We start from the raw sequence: 17,449 nt of genomic DNA, 5'->3' as shown, positions 1-17,449 counted from the left end.
TCCAGTGAGACCAGGGGCCACGCCTGGTACTTAGCAAGAGTTCAAAACAAATGTGAAGAGAAAGCGTAAGACTGTGTTACTAAACAACGAAGTGCAAATAGATGCTAATGAGGGACCCTAAAGGTTTCTCTATCTGTTCCAAGCCACAGCCTGAGGAAGAGCTCCTGGGACGTGGGATGCAAGTGGGATTACACTGACCAAGCCCAAGCCAGGAGCCCTGCTACTGACACCCCGCGTGTGTGGAGGATGTGACCACGCTGCCACGAGCCCCTCCTGCTGAGGAGCCCATGCTGACTGTCTCCCAGTGTAAGAAACATCCACACTCTCGGGGTGGAGAAGGATCGCTTCTCCCCCAGGTGGGGGGCGTCCCAATCAGACACACCTCCCCCTCGCCTCTCCACATATGCGCAGGCTGTTTGAATCCAGAAGCTAGCATCAGAGGCAACTCTGGAAGCCCGTGACTTTCTGGACTTCATAGACGACTTGAACCTGATCATGGCCAGTCGTCACTCTTGCTGGCGACTTACAACCGGAAGCTTCACCAGGGAGCCAATACTGTGTCCTTCAGCGAGGCACTTGAAATGGGTGTACCTGGGCTTCTGGAATTTGGGATCCAAGTCCCCGGGGGAAGGGAGGCTTGGCAGGGTGGCCATCTCATCTTCTAAGACATTTTATTTTTTTTCTCTGGACCAAAATGAGGCCTTTGGCAGTTGATGTGGTCTATGGGTTCTTCTCTTGGGTTTCTGTCTCAGAATTTTCAGAACTGGATAATTCTGAAAATTGGTGGTTGGCTCTCTTCCCCATCAAGATGGAAATGTGGGCTTGCTTCTGAATTCCTTCATTTAAGGGGTAGAGAGAACAGAACTGGGCTGAAAATTGCCACCCTGTCTCATGTGGGGAAATGGGACTCTGGGCCACCCTTTGGAAGATTCAACCAGGTCCAGTTCCAACGAATCCCCCCACCATCTCCCAGGCCCTCTTGTCACACTTGTGATTTTTCCCCCCAAATGCTTCCAACCCCGCACACGGGCTGGGCTGCCCCTGGGCTCCTTGTAGAATGTGGCCCTCACAACAGTTTCCACGTGAAGTGTTGGATGGATTTCTCCACACGGCCCATAAATTAATTCTTCCCTATCACCCCCACCCTGTCCCACACAGAACAACACACACACACACACACACACACACACATGCACACACGCACACATGCACACACGCACCCCTTTCAGAGAATCTCTGGAGTTCCACCCCACTGGAGCTAAGTCAAGGTATTCCTTCTAAACTGAATTCCTCTCTGAAAGGAATTCTGGTGGACCATGTTTTCTCCATCTTCTCAGGGGGTGAACGTCTCAGCGGAGTAACAGAGCACTCAGAAACTCTGGAAAAGCCATTATCTCGGGAGCATAGGAATTGGACAGAGGCAAACCAGACCTTCCCACGGGCTAAAGAGCCTCCTCTCTGCCTCTGATTCCTCCCCCAAACCTGGGAACCCAGCGGCACGCTCCCTACGAGGCTGACCCCTGCTAGCCTCAAGTCACTTCTGGACTATTGCATTCAACGAAGAGACTCCAAAAGGCTACAGGTTAGGTAGCGACAAGTATTGCAAACCAGAACAAAGCAGGTGAGAAGGCAGGGGAGGGCAGAGGAACCAACTGGGTGCTCATGACCTTGGGCAAAACCCTCTTGAGTCCTCCACATCTGCCCCTGCAATGTTTAGACCCAGCACTCCAGGCGGCAACTAGGCCAGCAGGAAGACTCTGGAATCAGGAGCGCATGCCTTGAGCAAGTACTCAGAGCCTCTATTTGCATATACAAAATGGAGCTTTAAACTTCCTCCTCCAGGGTTCCTGAGAAAGGACTGAAGGGGATGGTGTCTATGCAGCACGTTGTGCCTGGCGGTGGGCAAACATGCCGCAAATGGCAGCCATCATGATAAGGACGCCGTTCCGTGGGAGGGTTTCTGCATTTGTGGCTCTGAAGTAGAGCTCTGACTTTGCCTGAGAGAGGAGTCTGGGTCCTCGGAGGCTGCACCATACAGAGGAGTCAGGGGGAACCCTCCCCCACCCCAATAGATGACTGTTATGACAGTCCCCGGCTCAGGACCCGGCTACTCAGCATGGTGCCTCCTACCCCGGCCCGGTGCTCAAGGTGGGCAGGCCAGGAAGGTGAGGGCTAGAAGTCTCACTTTACAAGGGCAGCTCACTTAGACACACAGGGAGCTCCTGCTGCCATGGCCTACGGGGGTTCTTTGCTGTGACAACAGAATGGTGGGAGCACCAACCAGCATGCACTGAGCACAGAGGGTGACTTAACCGGAAGCTAATGAAGCTAGTCCTCCTTGCAAGCCAGGGCCAGATCATCAGGGTGGGGAGTGGGTCAGGAATGCTGCCCCTATCTGGGGGATCGGTCCAGCCTTGAGCATTGTCCTGGGGCTGCAGGTGGGGCCGAGTGACTGATCCCACTCCCTGCATGCCCCCCTGGGTCCCAGTAACAGCCTGCCCCAGGTGGACCTGGTGGAGCCCCCAGGAGCTGCCCACTTGAGTCCCAAGAGGAAGGACTTTACCCAGATGCTGCTCTGTGCCCTGCCCAGGGGTCACAGTGATCCAGGTTTCATGGCCACCTCATACCCCATCCCTAACCCCTCCAGGGTCAAAGAGCTGGGTCCTCTGAGGGAGGAACAGCCAAGAGATGTACAGATGTGGCACCACTAAGTTGTGAAGCTCTAAGAAACGTTTCTAAATGCTCGGTAACAAAAAGTAACGTTGGCTAACCGTGCCAGAGGCCAAATGGATTTGTTCTTTGTCTCGATCGAAAATGATACTGCAAAATCGTTGTCAGATAAAGAGGCAATCCAAGACTATGCAGACTATGACAGACGCATTAGGCAGCTAAGTAGACTAATCGTCTTTCTGTGATTTTCACATCATTTTATTATGATGTCGTTTCCTGGATTTAGTCCTATTTGAAGTATTTGTCAGTGTTATTTGCTATGTTATCTCTTCTCATATTCTAATCTTCATTTCCATGCTAATACTGTACTCGCAACTCTGAGTTCTTTTTCTTGAAGAAGGCTCTGAAAATGAAATAAGCTCCAGGCCCTTCCAGCACTTGGATGCTCGCCCGCTGAACTAGGCCAGGCCCTGGGCCAAAAGTTTTACCAGTAGTCTCCCAGATGCATCTCACAACGACCCTGTGAAGTCACTCTAGCAGCATCCACGTTTTAAAGATAGGAAAATGGAGGCTCAGAAAGGTTAAGTAACTTGCCCATTGTCACACAGCACAACATGGCAGAGATGGGATTCAGGCCCAGGGAGTTGGGCTTCAGTGTCCACCCTTTTAACCCTCTTTTCTCAAAAAGCATGAAGGCTTATCCACGGACTGATCACCTGGGGCTCTGTGACACATCCTCTCATTTTGTCTCTCTTGATAATCACACAATAATCACTGGGGTCACAACTGACCCAGAGCTGGCCACTCACAGGCTGGACTCCCTGAGGGGCTGGCTTCTCCTGGGACCAGCCGGTGAGCACTGGCTGAACAGCGCTGCCATTTCTAGGCTCCTCCCGTGTGCCCGGTGGGTCCTTCCTCACCTGCTCTACCTCGTTCATCCCTCATCGTGGTCAGAGTAGCAGCGTCTTGCTGAGGAAACAGCTTTAACACAGACTGAGGTCACTGCGCTCACCCAGAAGGGGAGTCTGAAAAGCAGCCCCTCTGTCTCCCAGGCCCCGCTCTCAGTGGAGGAGGCTGCCTGGGGGTGTGGAGGGGAGAGGGCCCCTTGATCTGAAAACCCGGCTGCAATGGTGGGTGTTACAGGGAAATGTTCCCCATTGGAAGAAACATGGGGCAATCTGTGGGGGAAAAAAAAAAAAAGCTTACAGAAGGCTGTTTCCAGTGATGTTTTCCATTATGAGGCTCAGAGTAAACACAGGCAGAGGAAATGAAGAGTCAGGTCTCAGACTAAACACAGGACTAATTGTCGCTCCAGCCACCACAAACGGAACAACCTGCTCCCTGAGGTACCTCTTGTGGTGCCTTTTCCTGAATCCCCTTCAGGAACTCTTAAGGCCTGGATCGAGCAAGCCTGTCCCCACCGCCTGGGCCAGGAGTCGCAGTGCCAGGGTTTTCCCAAGAGAAATATGGCAAATGAAGTGTGCAGTGCCGTGGGAGGGCTGTGGGTCCACTCACAATGCCAGCCCCGGGCCCTCCGGCCTCTGCACAGCCCTTGGAATCCTAGAGAGAAAAGCCCAGGCCGCAGCCATGCCAGCCAGCCAGCCAGCCAGCCAGCCCCTGGGGGAGCAAAATAAAGAGCTTACAGTGAATCCCTGAGCCAGCGTCCCACGGCTCCAGCTTCTAGAGCGGGGAGGGAAGACTCTGTCTTCTTCTGGGACTGCTGAGGGCACCAGCAAGGGGTCAAGGGGAGAGCAAGTTTCCTCCCCCAGGTGGGTTCATGCCTCGAAGCCTGCTCGCACCTTCCCCAGTGACTCCAACAAGGCAGAAGCAAATAATTTCAACATTTCACATACCTCATCGTCTGCTTCTCTCCCCGCAGAGTAAAAGGCAAAACAACAAAGTTCTATTGAGCTCCGCTCTGCAGAAGGAGGCAGGGCTGGGAGGAAGGGAAGGTGCAGCCTTCCAACTCCTGTCAAAAGAATAAACAGCTGTTTCAGGAAGAGGGGGGTAGACAGATCCCGCAGCAGCCAGGGGCTTTGTTCCTTGCTGGCCCCGGGAAATGGGTTGTTTATCGGGCCTAGACTCAGAGCTACATGCCAAGGCAGAGACGTTTCTCTTTGGGCCCACGAGTGGCCAGGCCTCCCTCACCCAGTGAAACTACAGGCCCAAACTAGGCCTAGTGTTGGAGGATAGAAGGCCACCACCTTGAGAGGGACCCACAGGCTGCCCACATCGCCCACTCTTTGGCAAAAATGGGAACTGTTCTGGGTCCAGAAGTCCCCAAGTGACTACTAAAATGAAGAGCCAATGGAGAGGTTAAAAAAAAAAAAAAATGCAGGGGTGGGTGGGCAAGAGGGAGGGTCCTCAACACTCTTGTCGAAATGCTACCTAGATGTTCCTCAAGGTTAAGCCTCTCCTCCACATCTTTTGAACTTCGGAAGTTGTTTCGTTTGAACGCTATTTTTACAGAATGTTATGAGATCTCCCGCATCGAAAACTGAGCTATAAGAACTTTAAAAGGTCACTGAGGCCCAACCCTGCTCTTTGGCTGAATAATGCTTAACCCTTCCTACACCCACCTCCAGCTCCCAAAATAGAACTTTCCAGCTGGAAAGGACCTTAGTGCAGTGGATTTTTAAACATTGAAACTGCTCAAATGTTTATTAAAAAAAAAAACAACAACAACAACAAAAAGCCCACAGGAAGTCATTCTCAGAACCCGGCTATGCAAAACAGCACACAGAGTGCTTTGGCTGAGGCAGGGAAATGAAGCTCCGAGCCCCCACGTCCCCGTCCCCGCCCCAAAGTCCCCTCCCTCCGTTCCAGCCCTCCCGAGGGGCCCCACATGCCTCCTGGGAGGACATTCTGGAAACCCCAAACTTGGGAGAGGGAACCAAAGTCCAGGAGTCCTGTCGAGTCCAGCCTCTTACTGCTGTTCTGAACCAAATTTCACACCCCCTCCTCTGGGGACATGAGCTGGTTGGCCACAGCGTTTAGGGTCTGGAAGTCCCAAGAATGTGCTTGTGAACAAAGGTGTGCCTTGCAACCCAGTCATCGTGCTCTAGATCTGGACGCAAAAGATCCGTAAGCTCACCAAGAGACACGGGACCGGAACGTTCATAGCGCAGCAAAAACCGGAAACGACCCCAAAGCCCATCCTCAGAGCAGCTCAGTCCCGTCCTAGAGTACGATTCCACACACCATGGTGAGAATGAGCCAGTTGCAGCTGCTAAGACCAACAGGGTGACTCCCACACACGGAATGCCCAGAGAAAGGAGCCTGGGTGAATTCATTTATTCAAAGTTCAAGAACAGGCAAAACCAATCTGCAGTGCTAGAAGTTAAGGATGGGGGTGGCTGAGAGTTGGAAGGGGCCCAGAGGAGTTCCTGTGGGGCTGGTCCTGCTGCTTCTAGGCTAGGTAGTGGTTACACAGGTGTGGCCACTTCATGAAAGTTTGTCACGAATGTGCCTTTTCCATTTACCTTTACCGAGCACCACTGAGCTCCCTACTAGGGTCCAGGGATGATCTGCTGCATTCAACGATCCAGAAACCTGGAGCCACGGTCAATGCAAAAAAGGAAAGATCGCAGAGGCTAGAGGCTAACATAATCTGGTCCCTTTTCACATGCAAGCACCTCTCACAGGCCTCACTTCTCAGGTGACAAGACAGTCCCTCCTGGTGATCCTCAGAATCACCAACAGAGTGGTCGGCACAGGAGGAGACTCTGGGAGCCTCCAGGATTTGCTCAAAGTCACCAGCTGGTGAGTCCGGGGCTACTCTTTCTCCCCTGGCCGCTTCCAGGAGACGCTCTGCAGGCCATGAGACTAACAGGCTCCAGGCTGGCTAACAGCCGCTCAACTCAGTGTGCAAAACCCGGAAGGCAGAAAATTCAGCTCTTAAGGATCTGGCACGGTCTTCCTCCTTCCCTGATCTACGGTCACACTCAGACTCTCAAAACAAAGAAGCACACGCTTGTGGTCACTCCTGAATTGAGAAGCAAAAAAAACAGCAAATGAGCCTCAGGCCATACAGCTGTGCTGATCGAAGGAGGCCAGAGGCCACCCAGGGAAGAGCTCAGACCCGGCCGGCCCGGGGTGCTTCATCTCATCATTCGCGGTGACTAGGGCCCATCCAGTCCCGGCCACCCATGGATCTAGGAGCTAGCAGCGAGCGTGCGGTAGCTGTCCACCGGCCACACCTCCAGGCAGAAGACAGCGGGGCCTCAGAGTTATGGCCAAGGTGACTGCAGCCCAGGTGCGGGAAGGCCTGGCCCAGCACCCAAGACCACTTCCGGATGGGAAAAATGAAGGTCAAAATCCCACCCTGATTATCACTGCAGAGGAATGAGAATTAAGCATCCGTGACAACCCTACAGACCAAATGTTCGCAGGCTGTCAGTGTTCGTTCAGGGCAGTCACAAAAGACATTCTCGCTTGGGAGTGACACAGCAAACTGGGTTACATGAAGTACGTTCTCCTTCAACTTTGCTTAACTGATGCCTCGTTGGGGAGAAATTCCTGGATTTAGAATGACTTTCTTTTTGTAGGTTCCTTATTTATCTTTTCTTTTTTTGAAGATTTTATTTATTTGACAGAGAGAAAGAGAGCACAAGCAGAGGGAGAAGGAGAAGCAAAGTGAAGGAGAAGCAAAGCAGACTCCCCACTGAGCAGTGAGCCTGATGCGGGGATCGACCCCAGGACCCTGGGATCATGACCCGAGCTGAAGGCAGATGCTTAACCCACTGAGCCACCCAGGCGCCCCCTTGTTTATCTTTTAAGTATCTTTCATCTGTTTTGCACCAAAGCGAAACAACAGCCGATGCTCCCTGCATCTCGTGGGCTATGCTGCATGCGTCGCACAGGGCTTGGCACCTGCGTGTTGGTAAATGTTAACTATTCGAAAAAGTGGACGGCCATGCTCAGAGCACTACTGGCAGTGAGTGGTGGGATGGAGGGAGCGAGGCAGAGACGAGTGCAGTCCGCGCTACTGCAGGCGTGGACGCTTGGGTGTCCAGCGCGGGCCCAGGGTCAGTGTCTGCACCAGGAGTTTGGTGAAACAGCCGCTCGTTGCCATTTGCAAGCTCTGCCCTCGGCTGGTGCCCAGGTTTCTGGGTGCAGCAGCGGAGTGGACTAGTAGTACTGGTGTTTCTGAAGAATGCAGTGCAAAGGGTGGGAATGTGGGGAGCTGCTGAGTTCCATCCTAGATGCCTCGGGTTCGAAGAACCTGCTGGAGCCGGCTCAGCAGGGCGTCCTGGAGAGATCGAGGCCGGGAGGGGTGCAGTTTGGGAGCTGCCAGCACACTGGCAAGAGTGGGCAGGTCTGCTGGGTGCTAAGGCCCAGTAGCATAGAGGGCAAAGCAGGGCATCCCTAACAGGCACCGCCCTGAAACCAGGCGGGCACTGCTAAGAGGCAGGGCACTGGGGCGGGTTGGGGGAGGGGGTCAACCCAGGAACCAAAGGAATCGCGACAGCCCGAGAGGACCCTCTGCAGCCAAGACAGCCATGGGAGGGCAGCAGGCGGAGACGGGTGAGGCCATCTGGAGTCCCACCTCTCGTCGGACCCCCTCAGGGTCCCCTGGCCGCTGGACGAGAGGAGAAGGCCACACACTTGTGTCTGGGCAAGGTGGCTGCTGTTCTGAGAATTGCAAGGAGTGCCATCCCGGAGGTGGTTCTGGTCCTGGCCCTGCGTCCCACTGCGGGCAACTCCCTGCATGTGTGGGTTGTTTCCCATGCTTCCCTCCCCTTCTCTCCCTAACCCTCCACCTCCTGGCAGATGAAAAGCTTGGGCTAGGGTCTCCTGCTCTGCCCTGCATCCCAGCCCTGGGGGGCCGCGGCCCCCCTCCAGCCTGGCCACAGACTCTGGCTGCAGACCCCTGCAGAGGGGCGGCTGGGGCTTTCAGGGCCCTGGGTCGTGATGGGGCTCCCAACACCAGAGGCAGAAGGGGAGGCCCCAGCCTTTGGCTGGAGGAAAGGCACTCTGGGTGCGGCGCAGAGCCAACAGGTGTGCCTAATCCACGGCTTCATCTGGCTGAGATCACAAACGCTGAGAGGCAAGTTCCAAGCAGCCTTCGCCTCCCTCAGCTGTGATGGGAGGTCCTGGAACCCGCAAGGGAGCATAACACAGGGAGAGAAGGGAAGGTTTTGAGGCTGGCCCCTGCCCGGGTCCTCGTCTCCCTCCCACAGGCAGAGCCTGTGTCTCAAGGGGCCAGCTCCCAGCCCAGCCTCGCTGCCCCTGTGTGTTGCCCTGGCTGGTTGACGTCTGCCAGGTGACATGAGAGAAATAAACAAGTCACTCTCATCCGCAAGAGTTCAAGTCCCTCTGGCTTTTATGCCAGTGGTAATCTGTCAATGCTCCTAGTGTCTCGCTAGCCAGCCTGCCCCCCAAAGTTGCTCACCACTGACAGTGTGCACACCAGACTGCCTCTGCTTCAAGGCTTCTAGTGACGGAGAGCTGTTTCAGCTCTAGACTTTTCTAGACTTTTCTTTTTTTAAGATTTTATTTATTTGTTTGAGAGAAAGAGAGAGAGCAGAAGCGGTGGGGGGGGGGGAGAGGGAGAGAAAAGCAGACTCCCCGCTAAGCAGGGAGCCCACCATGGGGCTCGATCCCAGGACCCTGAGACCATGACCTGAACCAAAGGCAGACACTGAACCGACCAAGTCACCCAGGTGTCCCGTCTCTAGACTTTTCTGATGGTTTAAAGCACATCTTTTCAGGGTGGCACCAATCTCTGATCTCTGCTTCCTAGAATGTTATTAATAAGGATAAAGGCTATCATATCATTCATTTACATGCGCTATTTCATCTGACCCTTACTCTGCTCCGTGACGATGCTCTCCATTTCCCAGGCAGAGAACTGGGGCTCAGAGGTTAAGTAACACGGACAAGATCACACAGCCAGATATCTCTCTCTGTCCACGGAGCCGTGCCTTCCCCACTGAACCTGACCGCTCTCCGAGATCCAACTCTTTCCTCTGCAGGCAAACAAGATCTTCCCTCTCACACTTCAGCAAAGCCGTGCCCACCAGCGTTCATTCCAGCAATCCATACGTGGAGGGCATTTCCCCCTTACCGGGGACTGTGCTGGGACGTGGCTCTGCACAGCTTGAATCAGACCTGCTGCCTGTACTTTTCCAAGTCCATATCCGGTGAGAGGGCCACGTGGACCTACAAATGCCAAATGCTGTTTACAGATGTCAGTTCCTGATCCTACCGTCAGGCCACCCGTGCTGGCCTTGGCACAGCGCCAGGCCGTGCCACTGGCAGAAAGAAGTCAGCGCTCCTCTCCCTAGGGGTCTGTCTCCTGTTCCTTCGCTTTTACCGTCCCCCTGTTTCTATCACTTGTATTTTGCCTTTCTCCAGTCTTTGTCTTGACCTGGTGTCGTCGGTAAGAAAGGCCGTATAAAATCAGGCCGACCATACAGACTGCCTTCCCTCCGACAGTTCCCGTTGACATGTGTTGTGGGGCAGTTAGAAGGTTAACCTTCTACAGCCCTTTCACTCTATGTAGAAATGGTTCCATAAAAATAGAGTCCAATGAAGTCCTCTTCAAGATCCCTTCCAGCTAGAATCCAGGGCTGTGTTTACTACCTGGGGGTCCCTTAGGATCCTCCTCACCAGTATCCGCAGTCTTTCCTACAGCTGCTCCGGGGTGGTGGAAGCCCAGCCTCTCCAGATGCGTCTCTGCCCTGCCGCTGCCCTCCACCTGTCCCCTAGTGCCTTGGCTGGGAGTCTCTCTGCTCTCCCAGCCTCTCCAGATGCGTCTCTGCCCTGCCGCTGCCCTCCACCTGTCCCCTAGTGCCTTGGCTGGGAGTCTCTCTGCTCTCCCAGCCTCTCCAGATGCGTCTCTGCCCTGCCGCTGCCCTCCACCTGTCCCCTAGTGCCTTGGCTGGGAGTCTCTCTGCTCTCCCAGCCTCTCCAGATGCGTCTCTGCCCTGCCGCTGCCCTCCACCTGTCCCCTAGTGCCTTGGCTGGGAGTCTCTCTGCTCTCCCAGCCTCTCCAGATGCGTCTCTGCCCTGCCGCTGCCCTCCACCTGTCCCCTAGTGCCTTGGCTGGGAGTCTCTCTGCTCTCCCTGCTTCCTCTCCAGCTCACAAGCTCTGGCATCACCTGCTCTGTGTTCCCAAAGAATCCGCCATGTTCCTGGGTCCTAAAAACAACCAGCCCATCCTTTGGATGGGGCATTTTCACATCTTCCCACCTGCTGGAGCCTCCCTAGCCCGTGAGGCAGGGTGAGTACTGCTCCTCCCACCAGCAGAGGAATCTGGGGACTTGCCCAAGGTGACTCACCTTGGGCTGGAAGCTGGGTTTGGATGGAGCCAAGAGTTTCTCCCAACCTGCTTCTGGCCCATAGGAAGTCTGAAGGTCACTGCTTCAGTCAAAGTGGAAGGGAATGATGTAGTCCCTTGTTGATTCATTTATAAAATAAGTACTGATTTCATGTCCACTTGGCCCTGCTCAGCCTGCTAGGTCCAAGGATTAGCCAATATGGCCTCACTCCCATGGAGCTCTGGAGAGAAGCTGAGCCCAGAATCCAAGTATCGCACCGCCAAATGCATTCTGTGATCGAGGGGAATGTCTTGAGACAGGAAAGACAAAGGAGCCCCCCAGCATGCAGTCACTCTCTTACTCTGAGCTCCACAGCTTTCTGGAAGAATCGGACCATAGTCTCACATGCCACCTGCCCATGTGGCTGCAGGAACATCCTTACTACCCAAGGTCACTCTACCCTCAAACATGCCCCCCATCTCCTGAGCCTTTTGTAGCTGAGAAAACTGAGGCCCTGAGGAAGGGAAATGACTGCTCCGCCTGGCAATGACATGAGATCAGGGCTGCTACCCAGGTGTCTGGCATCTCTCCAGGACAAGTTGCCTCTAAACCACAGCACAGGAAATCGAAGGGCTCAGGGAGGGGCTAGAGGCTGCCGTCAATGGTCTTCTTCCCAACTTTCCTTATTTGTGGCCCAGAAAACTCCAGAAGCCTCTGCCAGCGATGGCCACATCATTGTTCTTCCCCTCCCTTGGCCCCACTGCTCTTGAATGATTTAGGGAAGCCAACGGTGGGCTTTCTGACAGAAATGTCACTGGGAAAAGGTGAGCACGGGATGAGCTGAAGCTAAGAGAGGCAACCAATTCAGAAAAAAACATCCTCACTCACACATAAACATAAAGCAGCTCAGAAATGGAGCAAAAATATGTAAATATGAGCTCCACGGAGGCCACAGCACATGAGTCTGTTATGAAGAATGTGGTGTGAAAACCACAGTTCAACCTCGTTGCCTTGGCCTTGGTCGTGAGCTTAGGGCCTCGAGCTCTGGGGAGGTACTGCCTGCCCTCCTCACCGTTCCATTCTCCACTTGAGCTTCCGCTTCTGTTCTCTCCAGACATGCCAGCAGCCATGTGTGCCTTTCTGTTCTGCCTGGGGCTGAGACATGGCCTTGGGGTTTTAATCGGGGTGTGGTTTCCTAGGACGCAGGATGCAAAGTTCATAGGCTGCTCTGTCTACACCACCTGGGCTGCTTACCTCAGCTAGGCGCAGAAGGGAATACCTGCCTCCTCCCCTCCTCCCCCGGCCCATGTCTCACTAATGCTGTCCCACCAACTATTTCCAGCTCTCCACCTTCACTGTAGGATTTCATTTCCTGGTCCCCTTGTGGTTGGGGACTAGTGACTCATCAGACCAATGTGGTAAGAGTGGGCTATTCAATAGCCAGGGAAAGATCCCCAAGGGCTCTCTTTTCTCTGTGCCATGGAGTATATTCAAGAAGGTGTTCCAGCAGCCTGGTTCCCTGACACAGCCACCAGCTGACCCTGGATACCGTATCTGTTAGAGTAGGAAATAAACCTCTATGGGTCTGGTCCCTGGCCTCGAGGGGCTGCTTCTTGCTAAAACCTACTCCATCCCAACTCAGATACGCAGTCCATCTCGCAAAGAGTAGGCGACTCTTGAGGTCTTGGTCTACCCTCTTCCCTGTCAAAACCTCACCTTCCTCATCTCTAAGAGCCCTGCATGGCCACACACAAGGCAGAGGAGGTGAGAAGAGTTCTCCAATGCCCTGGAGAAATCTTCTCCTCAAGTCCCAATGATGCCTGAACATTCACCTGCATTTGAAAAGAATAAGGAAGTCGAATGGGTTGTTGTCTACAGATTCCCCTTATATGAAATAGCTAGATCACTTGATAAGAGCAAGAGAGATTGCAGCCTGAGAGCCTGCAGGTGAGCAGCAGGTGCCAGGGGTGCTGGGAGAGGGAAGGGAGAGACCGACCAGGGACAAGGACCCAGGGTGCCAAGCAGCCCTGGAAGCCTCCTGGGGTCGGAACTGAGCTGGCCACATGTTCCCCTTTACTGATCACAGGAGGTGAGGAGGCAGGGCTCACAGTGGGTTCTGTTATCCCACTTTACAGAGAAGGAAATCAAGGCCCTAGAGAGATGATACGGCTTGCCCAGCTCCAACAGCTAAGGGTCGGAGCCAGAACTATCCGAGCCTGGCGGGCCCAAAAGCTTAGCCACTACTTGTACTCTTTCAGCCGGAGCCATGGCCCTCCCTTGGAGCTCCCCTTGGCCCTTTATCAAGCTTTCCTTCTGCACCTGAACTTCTCCTTCTAATTACTACTTCATATGTACATCGTCTCCCAAGCCAGATCGTGAGCTCTGAAGAGCAGGAATAAGTACTTTACACAATAACTAGTAATAGTAGCTGTAGCAGCAGCAAATGCTACTCTTTATTGAACACACAACATGCCAGGCTGTGTTCTAAGCACTCTACACTCATTCAGTTCTCACTCAACTCTGGAACACATACGAATCACCCCCATTCTGCAGATGCAGAAGCCTCTCATTCTGAGCTGAAATTCGACCCCTGCTATTAATATTTTAATAATGATAGTTCAATTTGAGTCCTTTCCTCTATAATCTCATTTATTGTTATTTTTCAGATTTTAAAACATTCTCAGAAGGGGTCTATGGGCTTCCCCCAGATGCCAAAGGAATCCATGGTGGAGGCAGGTGCCTGGGTTCCAGAGGCAGGATTCGGTCCCCCCACCTACCCTGCAGAACCCAGAGCTCCTGGCTAGGACCGGGCAAGCAGAGTAAGGGACCCTATGCCATCTTTCTGCAAGGGCAGGGAGTGAATCACTGCTCCTTGAGCCCATCTGCACATCATAAATACATAAATACCATAAATACTTCGATTTCAGCAGTATGAGCCCATGTATAACAATTCCTCATTGAAACAAACAAGTCACTTGTTTCCCCAATAAAAATAAAATTTAGCATCCAGTGTGCTCATCAGAAAAGCATCAGTTGTGGATCACAAACTGGAATACCAGGCGGGTTTGTGACAGCTGCCTCTGGATACAATGACCCCCAGCCCCAGCTATGCTTGAGGGTCGACTAGCTAGCCGTCCCCCACTAGACTTGCCTTCTTAGCATCTGTTTACTGCCTCAGTCTAAACAGCACTAACATGAAATCCCATCCTACATATGCTAAAGTTTCATAAAGCAAATTTCAGGCATCCAAACCTACACACTGAATCACCAAGCAGGCAGAGCTCTCTAAATTTCGGAAAATCTGGGCTATTATAGGACTCGGGAATAAGGCAGCTGGGGCCAGTGCTCTCTGTCCAGACCAGACAGCTGTCCTCCTTGGCAGGTGGCCAGTACCGAGGGCCAAGCCTCAGGACATTCAGTGCCAGTCTTGGCACTGCTCCAATGGGCTATCTGACCTTCCATAATTTGCGGCTATCTGATTTTTTTTATCATCCAGAGATGGGGTGTGTACCAGATTCAATGCCAGTCCATCAAGAATCACAAAACACCCGGTGTGTGCCTGGAGCTGTAGAGAATGCAGAAATTATACACAGGCTCCCTAGGGAGCTTACATTCTAGTGGGGGAGCCAGGCCTCGAAGCAATAAACTATTGCCTACAGTGATAAGAAATCAATGCCAGTGGGGGAAGTTCTGTTCTGGGGTCAAGGAGGAAGGAGGAAAGCGTACTGCACAGGGTTGTGTGCCAGGCTTCAGAGGGGAAGGGGCTCCATTCGAACCCGGCATCTGAAGGGTGAGCGCATGGGGAGGAGTGTCCATGGGTTAAATAAGAAGCATGTGCAAATGCAGGGGGCTAGAATGAGAGCACCCCACTGAGCCCAGTGTGGACGGGGTGGGGGGGGGCGAGGGGTCCAGTCCTGGTCTCTCCCACATCTAATGCTTTGGAATCCAGAAGAATCCCTGTAAACTGTATTTTTAACAAGCTCCCTAAGTGATTCCAACATGCGGGGAGTAAGTGCCATGTGTTGAAGAAAAAAAAAAAAAAAAGAATGAATGAAGGACAAAAATGAACTTGAACTCAGGCAAGATCCTTCCCTGCTCAAAATGTCTTCTCTTCTTTAAAATAAAGGCACTGGGTCGCCCTGGTGGTTTTCCAACTATGTTCTAGAGAACCCCAGAATCTCCCAAAGGCATTTGGGAAGCACAGAAGGGAGATGGGGAGGCCGAGAGAGCAGGGCTCTGAGCTCCCCGTCCACCCTTCCTTGGATCATCTCCCCTTTTATCTGTCCGTTATCATATGCTGTGCTTCCGTGTGCTATTTTGTTTGCAGTGAAGTTTCCTTGGCTACAAAGAACTTTTAAAACCACTGAATTGGACGATCACCCAAGAATCCCCAAGGAGAAATTTTTAAAGTCCTTAAAGGCAGGAACCTACTTTTGTGGCGTATTCCTCAGACAAGTACAGACACAGCACGAAGCTGCTCACCGGGGTTATGCATTTTAAAATCGTTTGCTGCAGAGCAGAAATCAATGAGTGGAGGGGGGAAACGTGGGGACAGCAATGCAATAAAGAAACATTGTTTTTGAAGAATAGTTAATAAGATGGGAAATTAAATGAGAAAGCCAGACACCAAACTGCACATAGACTACGATCTCAACTCTGGATCTAATGTATCAAAATTACTGGACAAGTATGGCGGGTCCTCAAAAAATTAAACATCGAATTCTCATACGATCCAGCAATCCTATTTGTGGGTATATGCCCAAAATAACTGTAAACAGGGACTTGAAGAGGTATTTGGGGTTTTTTAGTTTTTTATTTATTTATGTTTAAAGATTTTATGTCTTTATTTGAGAGAGAAAGCACAAGCTAGGGGAGGGCCAGAGGGAGGAGAAGCAGATCCCCTGCTGAGCAGGAAGCAGGCATGGGACTCAATCCCAGGATTCTGATCATGACCTGAGCAGAGGCTTAACAGACTGAGCCACCCAGGCGCCCCCCTGAAGAGGTATTTGTGCACCAAAGTCTAAGCAGCATTATTCACAACAGCCAGAAAGGTAGAAAGAGGTCAGATGTCCACGGATGAATGGATGGATAGACAGAGTGTGGTATATACATACAATGGAATAGGATTCAGCCTTGGAAAGGGAGAAGCTTGTGACACCTGCTTCAACAGGGATAAACCTTGAAAACATTATGCCCAATGAGATAAGCCAGATGCCAAAGGACAAATACTGGATGATCCTACTTAGATGAGGTGCTTAGAATCACCGATTTCACGGAGACAGAAAGTAGAGTGAAGGTTACCAGGGGCTGGGGCATGAAGGGAATGGGCAGTTACTGCTTAATGGGTACAGAGTTTCCACTGGGGAGGATGGAAATGTCCCAGAGATGGACGGTAGTGATGGTTGCACACTGATGTAAATGTATTTAATGCTACTGAATGGTTCACCCAAAAAGTGTTATAATGGTACGTTTTACGTTATGTATATTTCACCAAGGTTTAAAAAAAAAAAAATACTGGCCAGAACCAGATTCACGTGGAAATGGTGGTGAATCATGTGAAGAGACTGTGGGAAAGCCATCACTTTATTCTTTCACCTCCCCGCATTTGTTAATGCTCTACAATGAGAACAAATGACTTTCAAAACTGGACAAAAATCCGCTTAATTAAAAAAATCTGGTGGTTCTCTGACACTTTCCAAAAATGCATTGTTGCCTTTTATGTAAATGGAAGCAATACTTTATGTACTCAATTAATAAAAGGAGCCAAGTTCAAGGATGCCAACTCAAGAACACAGCAAGCCACTCAGTCAAAATGAACGACAGGCGGAGTGCTTCCCCTTTTTAAGATAGCTGTCCTCACCTATATTTAAATAAATTTCTTTTTTTTTATTTAAATAATTTTCAAATAAAAACAGACCCAAAATATAATCCTCTAGTGAGCTTCCCCAAAAGCTATCTGGCTTGGGAAAGCTCAAACGCAAACTGAAGAGAGAAAGAACGTCACAGAAAAGTGGGGGACAGCCCATGTTTTCTTCAGGACATTCACACACCAGTCGGGAAAGTGACTTTGCTGGTGAATTTCTATCCCTTGTGCTTCTGGAAAACACTCTTGGGCAGAAAGAATTACAAAGCCAGGAGAGCCCCGCCTTCCGTGCTCACTGCAAATCCATTTCCTCCAACAGTCCCCAAATATTTAAAGGGTACTGGCTGGAAGGGCAGCTGATGTGTCTCCCCGCCAAGGTGCCTTCTATCCTAAGCCAGCTACACCTGTCTTTCCCAACTCCTGGGCCCTCTGCACAGGGTGAGGCCGGGCTAGCCCAGAGCAGCTCCTCATTGGCCATGGGACCTCAGGCAGTCCTTACCAAACCCAGGAGAAGAAAGGCCCCCACCTTGCAGGGCCGTTGCAGGGGTTACATGCACAGTGTCCCTGAGATGCTGGGCATACAGCAGGTGCTCAAGCTTCTACCTTTCTGTCTCAGAAGTTCACCGTTCAAGTTAAGATTCATGTGTGCCTT

The 17,449-nt window shown here is 52.0% G+C and overlaps 1 protein-coding gene across 5 annotated transcripts in view; it reads right to left on the bottom strand.

Moving 5' to 3' along the window:
* Positions 1 to 17,449, bottom strand: part of GGTA1 (glycoprotein alpha-galactosyltransferase 1 (inactive)) — a 53,219-nt gene that overhangs the window by 21,410 nt on the left and 14,360 nt on the right. For all 5 annotated transcript variants that reach the window (XM_046023224.1, XM_046023225.1, XM_046023223.1 and 2 more), the window contains one exon: positions 4,524 to 4,639. The gene's annotated coding sequence lies outside the window, so the exon portion shown is untranslated. The remainder of the gene's footprint in view (positions 1 to 4,523; positions 4,640 to 17,449) is intronic.

This window comes from Meles meles, chromosome 11 (genome assembly GCF_922984935.1).
Source record: "Meles meles chromosome 11, mMelMel3.1 paternal haplotype, whole genome shotgun sequence".
In the NCBI taxonomy this organism is placed as follows: domain Eukaryota; kingdom Metazoa; phylum Chordata; class Mammalia; order Carnivora; family Mustelidae; genus Meles; species Meles meles.
The sequence above is the reverse complement of the archived record's forward strand: the minus strand, read 5'-3'. Positions and strand labels throughout refer to the sequence as shown.